General features: G+C 43.3%; 2 non-coding genes across 2 annotated transcripts; one reads left to right on the plus strand and one right to left on the minus strand.

Annotated features, from left to right (window-relative positions):
- Positions 1 to 19,796: 19,796 nt before the first annotated feature.
- LOC128967805 (U6 spliceosomal RNA) lies at positions 19,797 to 19,902 on the minus strand. Its single transcript, XR_008489129.1, has one exon. It is a non-coding gene; the product is annotated as a U6 spliceosomal RNA (small nuclear RNA).
- TRNAK-CUU (transfer RNA lysine (anticodon CUU)) lies at positions 19,890 to 19,962 on the plus strand. Its single transcript has one exon. It is a non-coding gene; the product is annotated as a tRNA-Lys (tRNA).
- The last annotated feature ends 323 nt before the right edge of the window (positions 19,963 to 20,285 follow it).

Genomic DNA, 20,285 nt, shown 5'->3' on the forward strand with positions numbered 1-20,285 from the left:
CATCTAAGGACAGTTCAATGATTCAAGCACAGATCTAACACTTCCAATACATCAATTCACATTGGACATACAGGTGTTGTGAGCTGTGATTTCCCACCAATGGGATACTGTGGCAGATTGGCCTGGGACTCAACACTTGCTCCTCTCTCTGGTATCTTCCCAGATTCTGTGGCTATGATTCGAGCAGTCCTTGGTTTGCAGAGGGCTAAGGGCCTCTCTCTTGTCATGTCCAGCTCACAGTCTGGAGCTTGCCCTTGGCTCAGAGAGGGCTGAGGGCCTCTCTCTTGTGTGCTCCATCACTGGGCTGCATCCTCTTGTGGGATTCAATTCCCTTGGGGCTTTTCTCCTTTCTGCCTTGGTCCAGGTGCAAGGCCTGAGTGAAGTTGTTGGTCCGCTAAAGCAGGTTCTTCAACTGCTACTCAGACAGCATTTGGCTCTTGTTGCTGTCTGGGTGAGCACAAGGCAAGTTGCCTGACTTCTTGACTGGTTTAAACACTGTCCCAAGACAATTAATGCCCTTTGGTAGCACAGAACCCTGATAACTGGACCTATGGGATGGGACATATCCAAACATGGCCAGTGGCACACACAGTTCCCAGCTGTGTTACAAAGCTAATTGCAGGTAGTATATGTTTATCTAGACCCCAGGAAGGGGTTCAGGTTAGCACATTCAGGGGTGCTTACAAGGTTAATCACAGGTGCTAGACATTTACCTTGACCATCTGGATCCCAGGAAGTGTCCAGGTTAGCACATTCCCAGGTGCTTAGCCATTGTCTGGGCTGGGTCATGTTTTGGGGTTTGACCCTTCAGGACAGTTGGTTGGTTTCAGTGTCCATGTCAATAGTTCCAAAAGAGGCACACCTATTGTGTTCAGAAAGTAGTTGAAAGAGAACACATTAAGTGCTGTATGAATCCAATAATTAAAATGGCTACATTTAATATCAGAAATCTAAAGAGAGTGTTGTTAATTCTTTGGTCTCCATTTATATTAAATCAGGCTGATGGATAAACCCTTGAGACAGAGTGCTGCTGTGGTGGTTTGTCACAGGCTGTGGGCCAGATGCCCACCAAAGCCACTCTATCACTCCCCTTCTCAGGTGGACAGGGCAGACAGCTAATATAACAAATGGCCCATGGGCCAAACAGTGACTGTAAGAGTGCTCTGCAGCAAGGCAGCACTTTACAACAAGGGAGCTATGCAGCTAGGGAGCCTTGCAGTGGGAAGAGCACTTTGCTGGGAGGGAGAAGCACTTCGCCATGAGGGAGAAGCTTTTCAGTGGGCAGAGGAGCGTGCTTTTAGGCTGACTCCCTTTTCAATATCTCTGAGAGTAATTGTGTCAAACAGCACCAAAAGAGCTGGGAAAACTCAACCTATTACATGTCAGGCTTGCCAAAGCATGGGGATTCTGACACGTGGCATGTACACTGACCCAGCCCCAGGTGGGAAAAGTGCCTTCTCCTGCCCCTTTTGTGCACTTTTCCCTTTCCCCCATCATGACTCCATGAGGGGGAGGGGGAAAGGAGGGCTTGGAGTGCACTACCACACCAAGTCTACCAAGTTTGGGGCTAAACCATGTCCCGTAGCACCACATCTCTGCACCTCCAGTGATGGTGATGCACCCTTTTTTTTTTTTATTATTCCCTTCAAAGACATAATTAAGAGAATGAGATAAAATTGAAAGCACATCATAGATGGCAAAATAATCTCAAGAAAAAATATGGAAATTCATTGTATACTTAGTGTGAGAGCCGAAATCCCTGTCCCACACTGACAATGACCAGGCTAGCTCAGTCTGGAAGCAAATGAAAGCTGTATTTACAAGCAAATTTACAATCTATGATGAAATGCAATGAATATGTACAAATAGACACTATTCACAACATTTACAGATATGTACAGTCAACAGAAAAGCACAACCAAGCTCCCTTTGCTTCCCCCAAGGGGCCTCCCCCCTCAGCCAGAAGGAATCCCCCCAGACCTCCCTGGCAGAAGGCAGAGAGTTAAGAAGCAGAGAGGCTGTTAGACTTAGCTTGTCAAGGTCAGCGTGTTATCTTCAGCCAGAAAAGAAGCAGCAGCAGACAGAAGCCCAGCAAACAAGTTGAGACTCAGACTGCCCAACTCCCCAACCTTGTTTTGAGAAGAGATTCTTAAACATTTCTCTCTCTCCGATGGAAGTGTTTAGAATAATCATTATTTTGCTTTCTTACACCCAACAGTGACTTATTTACATTCTTTCACTTTCTCTGCTTGAACTTTGTGAAGAAAAATTAAAAAGACAGTCTTAAAACCATCACAACTATACAGAAATAGTGGAATGAATAGAATTCGTATTAGAAGTAGCGCTATAGGGAAATAATTCTGTATGTGATAGCAGGTCAGAAGCAGAACAGATCTTTTAGCTTTTGCTTGAAGTGGTCACAATATAAGCATTTGATAAATGCAGTTCTGAAAACTTATTATCTGATAAAAGAAATGTTTGCAGTTGAAGAAATGTAAGTGCTCCTAGCTTTCAAATAACAGATTTTATCTGTGATAATCTTAAGGTGGTGTATGGGAAAATATTATGACTTGATTAAGACTCATTGTAAAGGGGAACTTAGTGAAGCACTGCCGCAGACGATCTTTTGTGGTGTGTTTGTAGAGCATTTCTAAAATATGTAAAAAGCTGCAGAGTATTTAATGTATCCTTTTATTATTATTCAGGACAGTAATTACTGTAATAAAAAAAAAGAAGACAATATATAATTTTCATAGATACTGTAACCCTTTTGTGAATCTCATTAGTAAGACTGGCTGGAAATTCTCCTATGATATTTTTTCTTTCCCACCTCAGTCAAAGCTTAAATTGAAAAGCCTAACAGAAATTGTCTGGGGAAGGAAACTTAAAACACTTTACTGATACCATGTCCATTTAAAATATTTATGTATGAAAACACGGCCTTACACCAAATCATAAAAGAGCATCAAAAAGTCAAAATAAAAATAAAAGTAAGTGGCTTGACTTTACTGAAACAAGAACTTAAAGACACTTTTAAAATATTTTGCTCTAAATTCTTGCTTCTTGCGTACCATGATGTTGTGTGTCTACAAATACATGAGGTAAATATTTTAGCATGAATTTTAAGGCAAGTGTCTAACAGGAGATGGAGCATCACAGCTTTATGCTATTGGAATGAATAAAGTAAACAAACAGTAAGAAAATCATTATCTTGAAGCTGGATTTCTCTTGGGGAATTTGTTATGTCATAGTGTCATCGAGTCTGAAATGTGATTGTACTGGTGTTCGGAAAAGTGCAATGGCAATAGATGGTTCTGTCAGTTTATTCCAGCATTGCTACTTCTCTAGACCCAGGGAGTGACTGTACTTCCTGATTTGTTTTGTGTCTTCATCTAAAAGCTACTGCCAAGTCATCTTTTGCCTGATTTCCTCTCTTAGAGGCAGCACAAATTTCCTAACAAACCGATTACACTTTAAAATGCTCTTTTTTTCTAACCTATAATTTAAAACTATGTTTGCTTACTTCTGACAAGCTTCATTTCCTCCTTTTCATTTCATTTTCTTGTGTGTATTTCCCAAAATGGAATTCTATTGCTAGGTAATCAAAATATGATGGGTTTTGATTAACCCATGACAAGTACCACTTAGCTTAAACTCTAGTAAGAGCTGCTTGCAAAGAATAATTCTTTTTTCTCAGTTGTCTTTATGTGAACAATATATCCAAGCTTCTTGGATATAGCTCTCCCACAACACAGGCCAAGCTGAGAAAGGGATGCAAACATCTGCCATTTAGAATTGCAGGATCATAGAATATCTCAAGTTGGAAATACACATGAGGATATCAAATCCACCTCCCTGCATTTATTTCCTCCCTCAGCTGCACTGCATCTCAGTTTAATCTGTTTCATAGCTCTTTTAGAGGGAGAAGGGAGAACATTTGTGAAACTTGATCACACATTTTTGCCATTGGAATGATGGCATCCTATCAAGATAACTTGTGCTTTGTACTGTTCTGCTGAACTCACTTCAGGGAAATAATGCAATCTGATCCTAAAATTCTGTTCTCTTTTGTAAAATACATTCAGAAAAATGAGAATTTTCGTATAAGTTAATATTTAAAATCAAGCAGACCCAGAGTTTCCAGAAAGCTGAATTATACAATTTGATTTCTTTCCCTTCTCTATTCTCAGTAGTTTAGAAGTTTAATACTTAAAAATGTTGTATACTGAAATGTATACATCTGGTCCCTACTTTTGCTGCATGTTTTAAAAACAGAATCACAGAATCAATCAGGTTGAGAAAAGACCTGAGAGATCAGAAGGCCCAGCTATTACCTAATACCTAACACCTCTTGGCAACTAAACCATGGCTCCAAGTGCCACATCCAAGCTTTTTTGGAACACTTCCAGGGACTCCACCACCGCATCCAAGCTTTTTTGGAACACTTCCAGGGACTCCACCACCTCCCTGGGCAGCACATTCCAGTGGCAAATTACTCTTTCTGTGAAGAACTTTCTCCTCACCTTGAGCCTGAAGTTCCCCTGGTGCAGCTTGGGACTGTGTCCTCTCCTTTTGCCACTGGTTGTCTGGGAGAAGAGACCACCCCCCACCTGGCTACAACCTCCTTTCAGGTAGTTGTAGAGAGCAATGAGGTCTCCCCTGAGCCTCCTCTTCTCCAGGCTAAACACCCCCAGCTCCCTCAACCTCTCCTCAAAGGGCTGTGCTCCAGACCTCTCCCCAGCCTCGTTGCCCTTTTCTGGACACATTCAAGTATCTCAATGTCCTTCTTGAATTGAGGAGCCCAGAACTGGACACAGTACTCAAGGTGTGGCCTAACAGTGATGAGTACAGGGCAGAATGACTTCCCTGCTCCTGCTGGCTGTGCTGGTTTGAGGCCAGCCAGAACATCTCTTGCCCCGAAAGGGACAAAAGAATGACACACACAAACGGATTGGAGAGTGATGGAAAGTTTAGATGGAAAAACGATTGGTGAAGCTACAAAAGACTACAAAGCATGGTGGCAAAGAATATCCAAAAGCATACACAGTCCCTTACATAATTCCCAGAGGCTTCCAATCCTTCCCTTCTCCCACCTGAGGGTATACCCAAACCCTCAGGGCTCTTTCTTCCCCCTCCCGCTGCTAGGCAAGTTTCAGGCTGGCCAGGTCTGAGACTGCCCTCCCTCCATTCTCCTCCTGGCATTAGGCCTAGACAGGCCTAAGGGGCCTGAGATACTCCCCCACCGTTATCCGATAAGAGAGAGCATCTCCCATGGGAGCAGAGAGGGAAGAAAGAGAACGAATATGACTCTGCAGATGGATTTATAGGGCGCAGGATTTATGGGTAGAAATATGCTGTTTCCTGTGACCACCCCTATTGGGTGGGCACCTGGGACACCAGAGGTGTATCTCATGTAGCAGTGGCAGGGGGTACCCAGCCTAAACTGCCACACTGGCAACACTATTCCTGATCCAGGCCAGGATGCCATTGGCCTTCTTGGCCACCTGGACACACTGCTGGTTCATGTTCACCTGCTGTCAACCAGCACCCCCAGGTACTCTCAGTCTTTTGTCTTAATGATACAGAAGACATTGTCTTATATCTGTCTGTTGGTCTCATGTGACACAAGCTCCACCAGCAATTTATAATACATGAAGTATGCAGTTGCAATAAATTGCTATAGAGTCATTGACCATTATGTGTCTGTGTAGATTTATCCATTAGAGCAGTAGGCTTTTTTCACAGAATCACATAATGTTAGAGATTGGAAGGGGCCTCTATGGATCATTGAGTCCAACTGCCCTTCCAAAGCGTAATCACCTAGGCCAGCCTACACAGGAGCACCTTCAGTCAGGTTTTGAAAGTATCCAGAAAAGGAGACTCCATAACCTCTCTGGGCTGCCTCACCATAAAGTTTCTTTTCACGTTGAGGTGGAACCTCCTGTGTTCTGGCTTGTACCTGTTGTTCCTTGTCCTATTACTGGACACTATTGAAAAGATTGGCACCTTCATGTTGACACCCACCCCTCAGATTTATAGACATTAATGAGATCCTTTCTCAGCCTTCTCCTTTCAGGACTAAACACTCCCAGTTCTCTCAGTCTTTGTTTATAGGACAGATTAGCAAGTCCCCCACTCATCCTTGTAGTTCTTCGATGGACTTGAACTGGGGAGCCCATAACTGGATACAGTATTCCAGGTGTGGTCTCATCAGGGTAGAGTAGAAGAGGAGGACAATCTCCCTAGACCTGCTGGACATATTTTTCTTGATGTACCCCAGCATGCCATTGACCCTTTCAGACAAAATGGTACATTGCTGTCCCATGGATAACTTGTTGTCCACTAGGACTCTATGGTCTTTCTCCCTAGGGTTGTTTTCCATCAAGATGACCCTTAGTCTGTACTAGTGCCAGGTGTTATTCCTCCCAATACAAAGGATTCTGCACTTGTCCTTATTGAACTTCAAAAGGTTCACCTTCAGCCAGCTCTGCAGCCTGTCCAGATTTCGTTGGACAGCAGCACAACCGGACGAGGTATGAGCCACCCCTCCCAGTTTCATATGATCAGTGAGCTTGCTGAGGGTATACTCTATCCCCTCATCCAAGGAGCTGATGAAAATGTAGAACAAAACTGGACTCTGGGGAGCATTGCTGGCCACAGGCCTCCAGCTGCACCTCTGCTTACAAGTCACGGAACTCTGTTGTTGAGCCAGTTACCAATCTACCTCACAGTCCAATCATCTAACCAACATTTGGGTATTTTCAGTTTACTTACAAAGATGTTGTAGGAGACAGTATCAAGTCAAGGTAGATGATATCCAGTGCTTTCACTTCATCTATTCATTTGGTCATGCCTTCGTAGAAGGCTATCAGGCATGATTTGCCTTTAGTAAATCCATGCTGGCTACTCCTGATAACCTTCTTTTCTTTCACATGGTTAGAGATGGCCTCTAGAATGAGGTGCTCCATCAGCTTTCCAGGGATGGAGGTAAGGCTGACTGGTCTGTAGTTGCCCAGCTCTTGCTTCTTGCCCTTTTTGAAGACAGAAGTCCCCCTTCCAGTCCTCAGCCCACTTCTCTTTTCCTGCTGTTCTTCTACACAAACACATTCATTTTCCTAGATCACATATTCTGAAAAATAGTTTCTTGCCCTGGCTTTTCAGTATTTTTCTATCCATTTTAAAGGGATTAGAACTTATTGCTGAAAGACTCCTCATCTGTTCCATGTCTCACTTCCTAGAGCATGACCTACTGCATGAACAGATCAGTACACAGCAATCAAGATGGCAACATTGAGGAAGCCATTTGAATTCAGTCACTGCTACCTATTTGCTGGTATGTGATGCTATGAAGAACTTCCATAAGTTACTGAAATCATGGCATTTCTAACTGGGATTTTGAAAGAAACAAGATTTATATAATCACACACACTGTAGGCTGTGCAATCTCACTTTGTGCTTCATGCTTCACTTATTTGCAAAAGAGTTTAAATTCAATGACTGAACTAAAGAAATCACAAGACAAATAACATGTCCATACAGGTTTGCTGAGACATGATACTTGGATAAAAGTGAAACTACTGAGTTATCACAGGAATTTCATTTGAACTATATTTTATTTGGAAGCTGCTGGGTGGTAACACTGTATGCATGCAGTTCCTGAAAAGATACAGCATCTGATGTCATTTCCTGGCAAAGATGACAAAGCAACAGGATGGAAAGGGCACTGGATTGGTATGTTGTCAGGGCTGGTGACTTCAGAAAACAGAAAACAAATCCACTGAAGGGAACAATTTGGTTTTGCATGCAGTCTATGTATGGCACAAGGAAAAGGAGATGTTATTTTGTTTGGTAGTCATGAACTTACTGCTCAGATCCTTCAGGGTGTGTGAAGGAGAAAAAATAATGAGGGATTTACCAATTTTAAAATGTCACTTCCAATAGCTACCAAATTAAGCTCCTGAAAGCCTAAGGCATTTGTCTTTTTAGTGCATTTGTTATATGCCAGCAGCGTATTCATTACAGTTTTTGGCATTATATTGTGTAACAATTGAGTGCATCCAAAAGAAATTTTGTCCAAAACATAATTATATAAAATAATTGAACCAGCAGGTATCCTGTATTCTAACTGAGTATAAAAAGAAACATACAGAGCATTTTGTTAAATTGATTTACTCACCACACCATTTTCTGACAAGATTGGGTGCCAGAAAATAAACTAATAAAAACATCATCTAGTAAGGAGACATTTACATTTATGGCAATGGGGTTCTAATTTTATGATCATATTAAATCAAGACTTATGAAAATGTAATGAAGTCCAATTTACTGCTGATAGCTGTTTCATTTCTCTGAGAATATTTTTTTTCATATCAATCAAGAACACTGATTGTAAATAATTAAAGTAGTATGGTACAACAGTGTTATATGTATTTTAAAGAAAAGTCTTTAAGGAAAAAAGAAAAGTATATCTTGAAGAGCAAAGTGCTTTGGGAGAAAAGAAACTGTAAAAGCAGCCTTACAGGAAAACCAAACAAGCTTTCTCACATTTTGTGAGTAAAAACCAAGCTGCCCACAGTTTAATATAAGCATTATGTTCTCTTAAATGCCCTGAGGGCACTGCAGGATGAGCTATCCCTGTCCCCAACCCTGCCCACAATGCAAGACTCCATTTCAGGTCCCCAGTGCCTTGTCCCAGAAACACTATGGCAGAGAGAGTCTCCAGCTCCCCTGGAGCTGGCTAATTCTTGGTCCACCCCCGTCCCCTGGAAGATGCTAGATACCCAGGATTAACCTTAGTTTCCTGGCCCTGCCCTGATGGACCTCAGGGAGCCTCCAGAACACTAAGTACACAGCCCACACAGGGATCTGCTGGGCCTTGTTACACCCTGACTACACACTCAGAGATACATCAATAGCTGTGAAAAGTGAGGTTACAAGCAGGTTTTCCTTTCTGCATTGTTACTGAGAATCATTACTCTGTTTGTGCTAGTTGCAAAGTGAAGGTATTTCAGAGGCATTTATTTTTATTAGAGCTTACTTCTAGAAAAATTCTTCTTTTCATCTCATAAAGATAAGAAATTTTGTAACATTTGGTTCTACATACTTCCTCCATGCTCTGGTCTTTTTCAGTTGCCAGGAGGATGGGTTGAGATAGGTACCACCAATTTGCTTTCAGAGTGGAAGCTGTACATAAACAATCTTGGAAATGAGGATAAAGTATTAATCTTGAAAGGTGTCCTAAACACTGAAATGATTCAAATATCTGAAATATTTGATGGATACCACAAAGAGCATCTTTAAAGACATGTTTTATAAGTCAAATTTGCATCTGTTTCAGCACAGGATGATAAGCAATTTGGTACATTCAATTAAAAACAAAACAAAACAAAATAGAAAAACAAACCAACAACAAACAAAACCCAGCAGCATTGATTTTTTGTGTTCCAAGGTAGAAAAATGCCAAATGGAAACATGCACACTATGCTTACATCATATGTCTCAGTCCAGAGGGGGAAAGAGACTCGGTTCTTTTTGAACACTCCTGTGTTATGAAATTAAAGGCACAAACGAGGCCAGAATATCAACACTCAGGCTGTTTATTAACAGAATAAAGTGGACAGAACAGAAGAAGGGAGAGAGAAAGGGGAAAAAAATAGAGAGAGAAGAGGAAAGGAATTATATTACCACACACCCCACCCTCCAAGATGGTTTGGGTCTATGGAGGAAGGGGCTGCTGCTTTGGCTCAGAGGAAATGTCATCCTTGTTGATTTGTGCTGTCTGCCCTGGAGGAGGGGAGGGAGAGATCCCAAAGTCCAAGTCCTTTTCTGAGCAGCCTACAACATGTGGTCTCTTCAGTAAGATGTACTTTCCCTCTGCCTGAGTTACAGCAAACAGAACTTAGGGCACAGCTTTGGGGGTGGTGGTGAAGAGAGGGTTCCTGGGCTGCTTCCAGGCTGCATGGTATCTTCTTCTCTGTTTTTCTTCTCCTGAGCAGCCATTTCTCAGGTCTTTTATACAGTTTTTCAGTCACAGGTTTTTTTAGGTATGTGTCCAGGTGGTGAATCCATTGTCCTTTTCACCACTCTCCTTTTCAAGGGTAGGTGATGGGTGGAGATGATCTTCTCTGTGCACATTCCAGAGAATCATTATCCAGTGGAGCAAAGGAGATTTTATCTTTGTTGATTCACCTCAAGAGAGACAAGATTTAGTCTCTTACATCATACAAATCTCAATAGTATGTTTCATTTGGTTTTTGACTCATTGCTGGGCATGTGGATGAACCAGCCTTTAAAGCTTCCTATGCATTCAAGTTATTGTCCAGTCATATGTAGAACTATCTTCTGATTCTGAAAAACAAAAAATACTTTTTGAACTCCAGTGTTTCTCCCTATGTGTCTCCCCAAAATAAATATATAGTCATAATCTGAGGGAGAAGGTTCATTAACGTTTGCTTGAATGCATGACATTTCTACCTGTAAGTCAGTGATCAGCCCACTTAGGGCACAAATGATGTGAGTTTTGTCATGTGTGAATGGAGGCATTCAAATGTGCTGTTCTTAGTAGCATTGCATATGTAGGACTGGCAGGGAAAACCACTACTGCAATCTACAAAAGTATTTATTTTTATATATATATACACACACACATATATATAAAAAACAATTTTTGTCCTAGGCATGGAGTCCAGTTTTACTGTATTCTGTGACACTGGGCTGTGGAAACACACTTCAATCACAGACAGTTGTGATCCATACACTTGGTACCAGTTTGGAAAAGTTTTACTACCCCTCTGTCCCTGCACAGACATCTGTGTCAGTGTGAGCTGAAATTCCCCCCACAGCAACAATAACCAGGCTAGCTCAGTCTGGAAGTGAATGAGAGTTGTATTTACAAGCAAATCTACAATCTATGATGAAATGCAATGAATCTATAGATTCACAAATAGACACTACTCACAACATTTACAAATATGTACAATCAACAGAAAAGCACAACCAAGCTCCCTTTGCTTCCCCCCAAAGGGGTCCTTTCCCAAGGGCCCTCCTCCCCCCAGGCCCCCTTGGCAGAAAGCAGAGTTGGTTAAAAGCAAAGAGGCTGTTAACTTAGCTCACCAAGGTCAGTGTGTTACCTTCAGCCAGAAGAGAAGAAGAAACAGCAGCCAGACAGCCCAGCAAGGAAGTGAACTCCCCACTCCGACTGCCACGACTTTGTTTTGAGTAGTGGTTCTTAAACATTTCTATCTATCCAATGGAAGTGTTTAGAACAATCAGTATTTTGCTTTCTTACACCCAATAGTGACTTAGTTACATTCTTTAGCTTTTTCTGCTTGAACTTTGAGAAGAAAAAATAAAAAGACAGTTTCAAACAATCACAACATCAAACTTGTTTTGGCTGAACTGAATTTCTTCATAAAGTAATGAGAGGGTGGAGATATTAATCTGAAAAGTTAACTGAGGTGATTTGCTGGTTTGAGCTTTAACTGGCGCTTAAAAGCTCAAATGATAACAGATTGAGATTCCTCCCCCCTTCCTTTTCCCAGGAAGGTAGAAAAACAAAAAAATGGGAGAGGAGAGGAGAGGAGAGGTGAATTCGTGAAAGAAATAGTCTGGAATCAGTTTGGAAGTAAAAGAGGTAGATTTTTGACTATATCTATATCTATATCTATATCTATATCTCTCTCTCTATATATATATATAGCAATACCAGGGAGGGTTCACAAAGGTAAGGGATAAGGATAACCAGGAAAATATACAAAACCAAGCCTGGATGGCCTTGTACTTCCCTGAATGTGAGTGGATTCAGTTCTTTTGAAAGCTTGGATGCAGCTTGGAAGAATAGGCCCTGACTATGTGGTCAGTGCAGGAGGTGCAGCCAGTCTCTGTCCAACAGGCAAGGCAAGAAAAAGAAGCAGCAGTAAAAGATGCCTGCCCCTTTTATAGGCCTGATGGACAAGAAGGGGGAGTGGAATAGACCACCTGTGACCCAGGGGACCCCTCCTCCTCAGAAGGGGAAAACCAAGTCTCTCTCTGCCCACCTGGATCAAGTTTCTTTTGTCCACCTGGGGGCTGGGTTCTCAGCCCCCATCCAGGATAGGTGTAACCCAGCACAGGTGAGACAGAAAGGTGTATTCTCAGACAGAGGATAGAACTAATTGGAGTCTCAACCTGGAAGACTTCTCTGACCATAAGTTAAATGGGCAAAAGAAGACCATTGCTATCTTTTCTTCCTGGAGCACATTCTGGTGTCAATAAAATCAGACAAGGTTTTGCTGTAACTCTGATAGTCCAGAAATAGCCTCTCTGAACACTTTTGTGTGAAAAGCAGTTTTTTTCAGCCAACTGTTATTGAAGACGCCAGATGAAGATGAAGTTTTGATTTCACAAATATACCAGAATATACTTCTGCTTATTTTCTGTAACATACAGAATTTCAGTCCCTCCACAGCACTGCTTGGCAATTCAGCTTTACAAATAAACCTTCCTTTAAAATTAATCAGCTTCACTGAGACTATCCACCGATTGCAGATGGGAAAGTTAATACTTAGAAAAATACAACCTCTCATTTTATAAATCAAATACTACCTTCTGTGCTTCTCCCAGGACATTAAGCAGGCTATCTCGAACACTTGCTTGTTGGTATTCATTACATTTAGAAATTACTAGCTCGAATTCTCTATACTGTGCTACATAACCCTTTCTGATCTTGATCAGATTTGTGAATAAAATTTAAAATTCATACTGTTAAAACCCAAGAAAGGTGTGGCTTGGGGAAAAAAAAATCAGGGCATGTTTCTGTCAAAGTTAAATCCTCCATTGGTCACAAATCCTTGTAAACCTCCTGGTCATAGAAATTAAACTCTGTCTTTAGAAGATTGTGTGGCATCCCTTAAGAAGCACTGTTAAAGCAACCAGGAGAACTTGTCTTTCTGTAACAGATGTCACAAGTTAAGGCTTTAAGTTTTACCTTGAATGTCCTTTCAGACCTGAATCATTTTAATTTGCTTTCAACCTGATGTTTTTTCACAGCTAATGAAAGTCAGCTTGAAGACTGATTACATTTAAAATGGGCATAAAGATATTAGATCCATATGTTAGATGACATTTAACTGAAATTGCTAATTGTTTACATGACTTTGAATGCCAATAGCACAATAAAGACAATCCCTACGGCTAGCTTCTCTACTGGAATTAGCTTACTACTCAAATCTTATCTCTCAGTGACCTCTGAATGCCACAAAACTTTCTTTATCTGTTGTTGTTTTCTTTTCTCCTGAGAATGGGAGGAAAACTCATGTCTTTCTAGTCTTTAAAAATGTCAGGAAGGAGGACTCAGGAAGCTACAGGCCGATCAGCCTCACCTCCATCCCTGAAAAGGTGATGGAACTGCTCATTCTGGAGGTCATCTCTAAGCATGTGGAAGAAAAGATGATCAGGAGTAGTCAACATGGATTCACCATGTGGAAAAGAAGATTGACCAGTCTGGTAGCCGCCTTCTTCTGGTAGCATGACTGGCTGAAGAGAGGGGAGAGCAATGGATGTTATTTACCTCAACTTCAGCAGGATTTTCAACACTATCTCCCATAACATCCTCATAGATAAGCTTAGGAAGGTCTAGTTGGAGCCCTTGTTGACAGGTTGATTTCTCACGGACTCCAGTATAATAATTGAAGACAAGTTTATTAAGCAACTGAGGGCCTTTATGTATGCCCAAAATTGATGATGTCACACAGGAAAAGATACAAACCCCAGAGCTGTGTCAATGAACTCATTTTAACACAATTGACATAACATATGGGTAAAGATAACAGCCTTGCAGCTACGCTAAAATAAACAAGACTACATTCCTTTCTACTACTTTTAAATTGTTTCTGCTATCTTATTTGCAAGGTCAGGGCTGTCTTGGATAGTTTATTCTTAGACAGTATTCCAAGGCTTTGAGCTTGCTTGCACAGAGTCTTCCTTGTTTGTTTCATCTGCTAAGGAAAACTTAGAAATTGCTGGTCCAACCCCCACACCTTGTAGCTAGTGGTGTTCTCCAGAAGCCAGTACTAGGTCCAGACTTGTTCAGTATCTCATTAATGACCTGGATGAATGCACAGAGTACTCTCAGCAAGTTTGCTGATGGTACAAAATTGGCTGACACACCAGAAGTCTACATTGCTATTCAGTGGGACCAGGACAGGATAAAGAGTTGGGTGGAGAAGAAACTAATGAAATTCAAAAAGAATAACTGTAGGATCCTGCACCTAGGAAGGAATGACCCCGTACACCAATACAGGTTATGAGTTGTCCTGATGGAAAGCACCTCTGTGGAGAAGGTCCTGGGACTGCTGGTGGTGAACAAGTTCACCATGAGCCAACAAAATGTCCTTGTGGCCAAAAAAGTCAATGGTAGCCCAAGGGTCATTAAGGAGAGTGTGGCCAGCAGGTCAAGCAAGTTTCTTCTCACACTCTACTCTGACCTAGTGAGGCTACATCTGGAGTATTGTGTCTGGTTCTGAGCTCCCCAGTTCAAGAAGAACAGAGATCTACTGGAGAGAGCCCAATGGAAGGTCATGAAGATGATTAGGGGGTCTGGAGAGGCTGAAAGACCCAGGATTGTTTTGCCTGGAAAAGGGGAGCCTGACAAAGGATCTTATCAGTGCTGGTAAATATCTAAAGGGTGGGTGTCAAGAGGATGGGACCAGACTATTTTGGTGGTGCCCAGAAACAAGACAATGGGCAACAGGCACAAACTAGATCACAGGAAGTTTTATTTAAACATAAGGAAAGACTTCTTTACCTTAAGGGTGACAGAGCATGGAAGAGGCTGTCCAGAGAGGTTGTGGAGTCTCCTTCTCTGGAGACTTTCAAAACCCACCTGTTCAGCCTGATCTGTTTTACCAGACTCCCTTGCCCCCCTTCAAACTGTACCATTCTGTGATTCTGTGATCAACAACACTGGAATTTTAATATTTTTTGTGATTAAGCATGATGTTTACTCTTAATATTGCCCAACAGTATGTTGTAAAACTTGCTCTCTCAAACTTAGTGGTTACCATAAGAAGCATTTTCAGATGCAGGGGCAAAGTTAGTCATCTTGGAGATATCTGAATAGAAAGCAAAATATGCAATTAAAAAAAATACTTCATCCATTTTACAGGCAAGGGAAACTGGATTAGCAAAATTAAAGGTTTACCTGAAAATATAGTTTTATTATTTCTACTGCTTTCTTAAAATGGAAATGTGTAGAAAATTACTTTTGATATTCCAATGTTTTATCAACATTGTAATTCTTTTCCAAAGACATTGCTTTGGATAAAAAGACATCTATGAAAAATTCAAGTAAATATTAAAGGAAAATAAAAGCTGCTCCTGAAGTCCATGAAACCAAAACTGTTTCATTGATTTGCAATTCTGTGAGACAGCAAAATTACACATGCAGGATTAGTTTCCTCTTTTATTTTTTCAGGGTAAAATTCACAATAAGTGTCTTCTAGCAAAAGATACAGCTTAGAACTTCACAAGAAGCTAAGGATTTAAATATTAGCATTGTAGAAACACTAAACCTTTGAAGATTTGATGAAAACTAACATCCAGAAAGCTTTCATTTATTAAGAAATTCCACTAAAAATCTATTTAAAAATATATATAGTTTTATATGAAATATTTTTTACCTTTCAGCATCAAGGCAAAAGAACTGGAAAATCTTTTGGGTAAAAATAGAAATAAACTAACAGAATTTCAACTAAAGAGGCCATATGTTTTCTTAAGGTTTCTTTGCTTGGGGTTTGTGGTTTATTTTGGTTTGGTTGATTTTCTGTTTGTTTTTTTTTCTGGTTTAGGATGTGGTTGAGTCTACTCATATCATATATATATATATATTAAACTCATTCAATGACCTTCCTGAAAATCCCTGCAGCAAAATATTGTCAATAAGCTTCAAAATTCAGTTTGGAAAGGAAGAGTGCGGAAAGCTTCCTATATCAATATTTTATGGTCAGTATGATTTTTCATTAGTTAGTGGGAGGATAAAACTGTCTTCAAATGCTTCAAGATGTCTCTTGCACTTGTGAGGCATCAATTCTGTCATTACATTAAATATGTAGCAAGATGGTGACTTCCCTGACTCTGTGAGGGGCTATAACATGTATCAGACCAAATTCCATCACAATAAAGCACACAAAAATCTCAATATAGATACTTTTAAAATAAAAATCAGGCCTTGCTTTAACTTCTAGGAGTAACTGTAGACAGTGTCGTGGTCAGGGGGGATTATTAATTAATTACCCTCACAACAATAATAAATGATATGGCAAATGGGTATTAATAAAAATAGTAACACCTTATTAATAAAATATGCCAAAACTCGTCGAATAGGATGGTTCTATGGTTGGAATATATATTTACAATGGGAATATGCAGTCAGCACAATATAGAAACTATTCTATGCAAATTAGGAGGCAACAACTTGGAAAAAGAAAGTCCCTGAGAGCTGGTAGCACTCAGTTACAGTGAGGGGAGGCTCAATAAGAACCTTTAAACCCATAGGGCAATGAATAGATTACTCAGAGCTGGTTTTACCCACATGGGGGATGCTGCTGCTGCTGTGTTAGCTTTGGGGCGCTGTCGTACGGCGCTGGCACAGATTGCCAGCAAGGAGAGTTCACCACCTGGTCCCAGGCTGGTCTGGCTGCAGCGGGCGGCAGGCAGTTAACGACGCTCTTTGTGACAGACGCTTGCTTGGTTCCTGGGGAAACTGAGGCACAGCACGAGTCTGGTGGCAAGGGGAAGCAGGCTAGGGGAATCTGGCTTCTAGGCTCGTGGCTTCTCTGGCTTGCTGTGTACAGCTCGTGGCTTTATCCCAGGCTCTGGACCAGGCACTTGAGGCACGGCAGGGCAACTCGAGGCAGCTTCTACGAGATTGGTCCAAGTAGGCTTGAAGCAAGGTTTGAAGCAAGGTAAGGCTTCAGCAGGCTTGAGCAAGGCAAGGCAAGGCAAGGGTGACTACCAAGTCACTTGTATACATACATCTTGCCAGAGATCGATTGGGCCGATTGGGCCAATGGGGCACTGAAGCTAATGTGTAGCTGCCCAATGGGAAGGCATTCTGCCAGGCTGTACTGGTTTGAGGCCAGACAGAGACAGAACGTCTCTTGCCCCGAAAGGGACAAAAGAATGACACACACAAACGGATTGGAGAGTGATGGAAAGTTTAAATGGAAAAGCAATTGGTGAAGCTACAAAAACACTACAAAGCGTAGTGGCAAAGAACATCCTAAAACATACAGAGTCCCTTACACAATTCCCAGAGGCTTCCAATCCTTCCCTCCTCCCACCTGAGGGTATACCCAAACCCTCAGGGCTCTTTCTTCCCCCCTCCCACAGCTAGGCAAGTCTCAGGCTGGCCAGGTCTGAGGCTGCCCTCCCTCCATTCTCCTCCTGGCATTAGGCCTAGACAGGCCTAAGGGGCCTGAGATACTCCCCCACCGTTACCCTATAAGAGAGAGCATCTCCCACGGGAGCAGAGAGGGAAGAAAGAGAATGAATATGACTCTGCAGATGGATTTATAGGGCGCAGGATTTATGGGTAGAAATACGCCGTTTCCTGTGACCACCCTGTGGCAGTTTAGGCTGGGTGCCCCCTGCCACTGCTACATGAGATACACCTCTGGTGTCCTGGGTGCCCACCCAGAGGGGTGGACACAGGAAATGGCGTATTTCTACCCATAAATCCTGCGCCCTATAAGGCCATCTGCAGAGTCATTCTCTTCCTCTTTCTTCCCTCTGCTCCCATGGGAGATGTCCTCTCTTATCGGGTAATGCCGGGGGAGTATCCTCAAGGCCTCTTAGGCCTGTCTAGGCCTAATGCCAGGAGGAGAATGGAGGGGGGGCAGACCCTGGGGTTGGGTAGACCCTCAGGTGGGAGGAAGGGAGGACTGGGAAGCTTTTGGGAATCCTGTGAGGGGATTCTGTATGCTTTAGGATGTTCTTTTCCACTATGCTTTGTAGTTTGTAGTTTTCTGTAGCTTCACCAATTCGTTTTTTCATTTTAACTTTTTCCACCACTCTCCAATCCGTTTGTGAGTGTCATTCTTTTGTCCCTTTCGGGGCAAGAGATGTTCTGGCTGGCCTCAAACCAGCACAGATTTTTGGTAGCAGAGGATGGTTCCTGCGGGGCTCTGCAGGTTGGTTTGGAGAGGTGCAGGGGTGGAAAAGTTAAAATGGTATCTGGGCGTTGTTGGTTTTGGTGGCTGGGCTCAAGGTTTTGTGCTGGGGCGACCGTGTGAGCGTTTTGTGGGTTCCGAGGGGACGCCCTGGTGCATGGCGGTGGCGTAGAATCCCGTCTGCCCTTCCAAGCGGCAGCGGTGATTTTGTAGCCATTTGCTTCGGGGGAAAAGCTTAAGAATGCGGTGCCTGTCCCTTTCCCTTTTGTTCCCCGCGGCGCCAGCGGCGAGCAGAGCGGCACGGAGCCGAGGAAGGGGGAGGGACAGTCGGAAGCAGACCAGGGTCGGCTTGTCCCGCGGCGGTGGGGGCTGGCCGCAGCGGGAGGTGAGCGATGGCTCCCGTAATCAAGAGGGCGAGCGGTGGCTCCAGTTCAAAGGCTGCTTCCGAGGGCCCAGGGAGCGAGTATAGCTTTGGCTGGAAAAGCCGCTCGTGTGGCCCGAGGGGTGGCGGCGGTTTGGATCTGTACCGCGGCTGCAAAGGTGACGGCGGCTCTCGCTGTTATCTCTCCCTTGACTTTCGGACGCGTTCCGAAAATGGCGCCTAAGCACCTGGCTCCGCCTCTCTTCTCGGCGGGTTGCAGTGCAGCCACTCCCTCTCTGGGGGAGGGCTGTGTAGCCGGATGCCTCCACGCCTCGGTGCGCTTATCGCTCAGGAGGTGCGGCGGCGTGCCTGCGCGCGGCGTCGTGCCTGCGCCTGGAAGCGATCAGCACTTGCGTTGGGAAAGGCCTGTGACTGAGAAGTTGTGAGGTTGTTTCCAGGTGGCCAGGATGTCCATCGGATCCATGAAGAGTTCACCGTGCAGAAGAATGAACTCTGCGTCGCTGGGAGGTTCCACCAATGAGGGAGAAGAGCTGGACTGAGCTGTGACCTGAGCCCGAGAGACTCTTCGGAAGGACGCCCAGATGAGGACCTGGACTTTGCCAGACGTCATCTAAGGACTGTTCTGATTTGATGATATGTTTTGGGTGCAGGAATTATGGGTATGAAATAAGGGGTGGAATGTGGCAGTTTAGGCTGGGTGCCCCCTGCCACTGCTACATGAGATACACCTCTGGTGTCCTGGGTGCCCACCCAGAGGGGTGGACACAGGAAATGGCGTATTTCTACCCATAAATCCTGCGCCCTATAAGGCCATCTGCAGAGTCATTCTCTTCCTCTTTCTTCCCTCTGCTCCCATGGGAGATGTCCTCTCTTATCGGGTAATGCCGGGGGAGTATCCTCAAGGCCTCTTAGGCCTGTCTAGGCCTAATGCCAGGAGGAGAATGGAGGGGGGGCAGTCTCAGACCTGGCCAGCCTGAGACTTGCCTAGCAGTAGGAGGGGGGGGAAGGAAGAGCCCTGAGGGGTTGGGTAGACCCTCAGGTGGGAGGAAGGGAGGACTGGGAAGCTTTTGGGAATCCTGTGAGGGGATTCTGTATGCTTTAGGATGTTCTTTTCCACTATGCTTTGTAGTTTGTAGTTTTCTGTAGCTTCACCAATTCGTTTTTTCATTTTAACTTTTTCCACCACTCTCCAATCCGTTTGTGAGTGTCATTCTTTTGTCCCTTTCGGGGCAAGAGATGTTCTGGCTGGCCTCAAACCAGCACAGATTTTAATTATGGAACGCTTCACGAATTTGCGTGTCATCCTTGCGCAGGGGCCATGCTAATCTTCTCTGTATCGTTCCAATTTTAGTATATGTGCTGCCGAAGCAGCTCAGTCGGTAGAGCATGAGACTCTTAATCTCAGGGTCGTGGGTTCGAGCCCCACGTTGGGCGCCAAAAATAAAAAGTGTGTCGGTGTGAGCTGAAATTCCCCCCCCACCGACAATAACCAGGCTAGCCCAGGCTGGAAGCAAATGAAAAGCTGTATTTACAAGCAGATGAAATGCAATGAATATGTACAAATATACAAAATTCACAACACTTACAAATATATACAATCAATAGAAAAGCACAACCAAGCTCCCTTTGCTTCCCCCCCACGGGGACCCTCCCAAAGGGGGCCTCCCTCTCCCAGGAGCTTCCCCCCCCGACCCCCCTGGACAGAGAAGCAGAGTTTAGTTAGAGCAGAAAGTTGTTAACTTAGCTGCCAAGGTCAG

This window comes from Indicator indicator, chromosome 6 (genome assembly GCF_027791375.1).
Source record: "Indicator indicator isolate 239-I01 chromosome 6, UM_Iind_1.1, whole genome shotgun sequence".
Classification (NCBI taxonomy): domain Eukaryota; kingdom Metazoa; phylum Chordata; class Aves; order Piciformes; family Indicatoridae; genus Indicator; species Indicator indicator.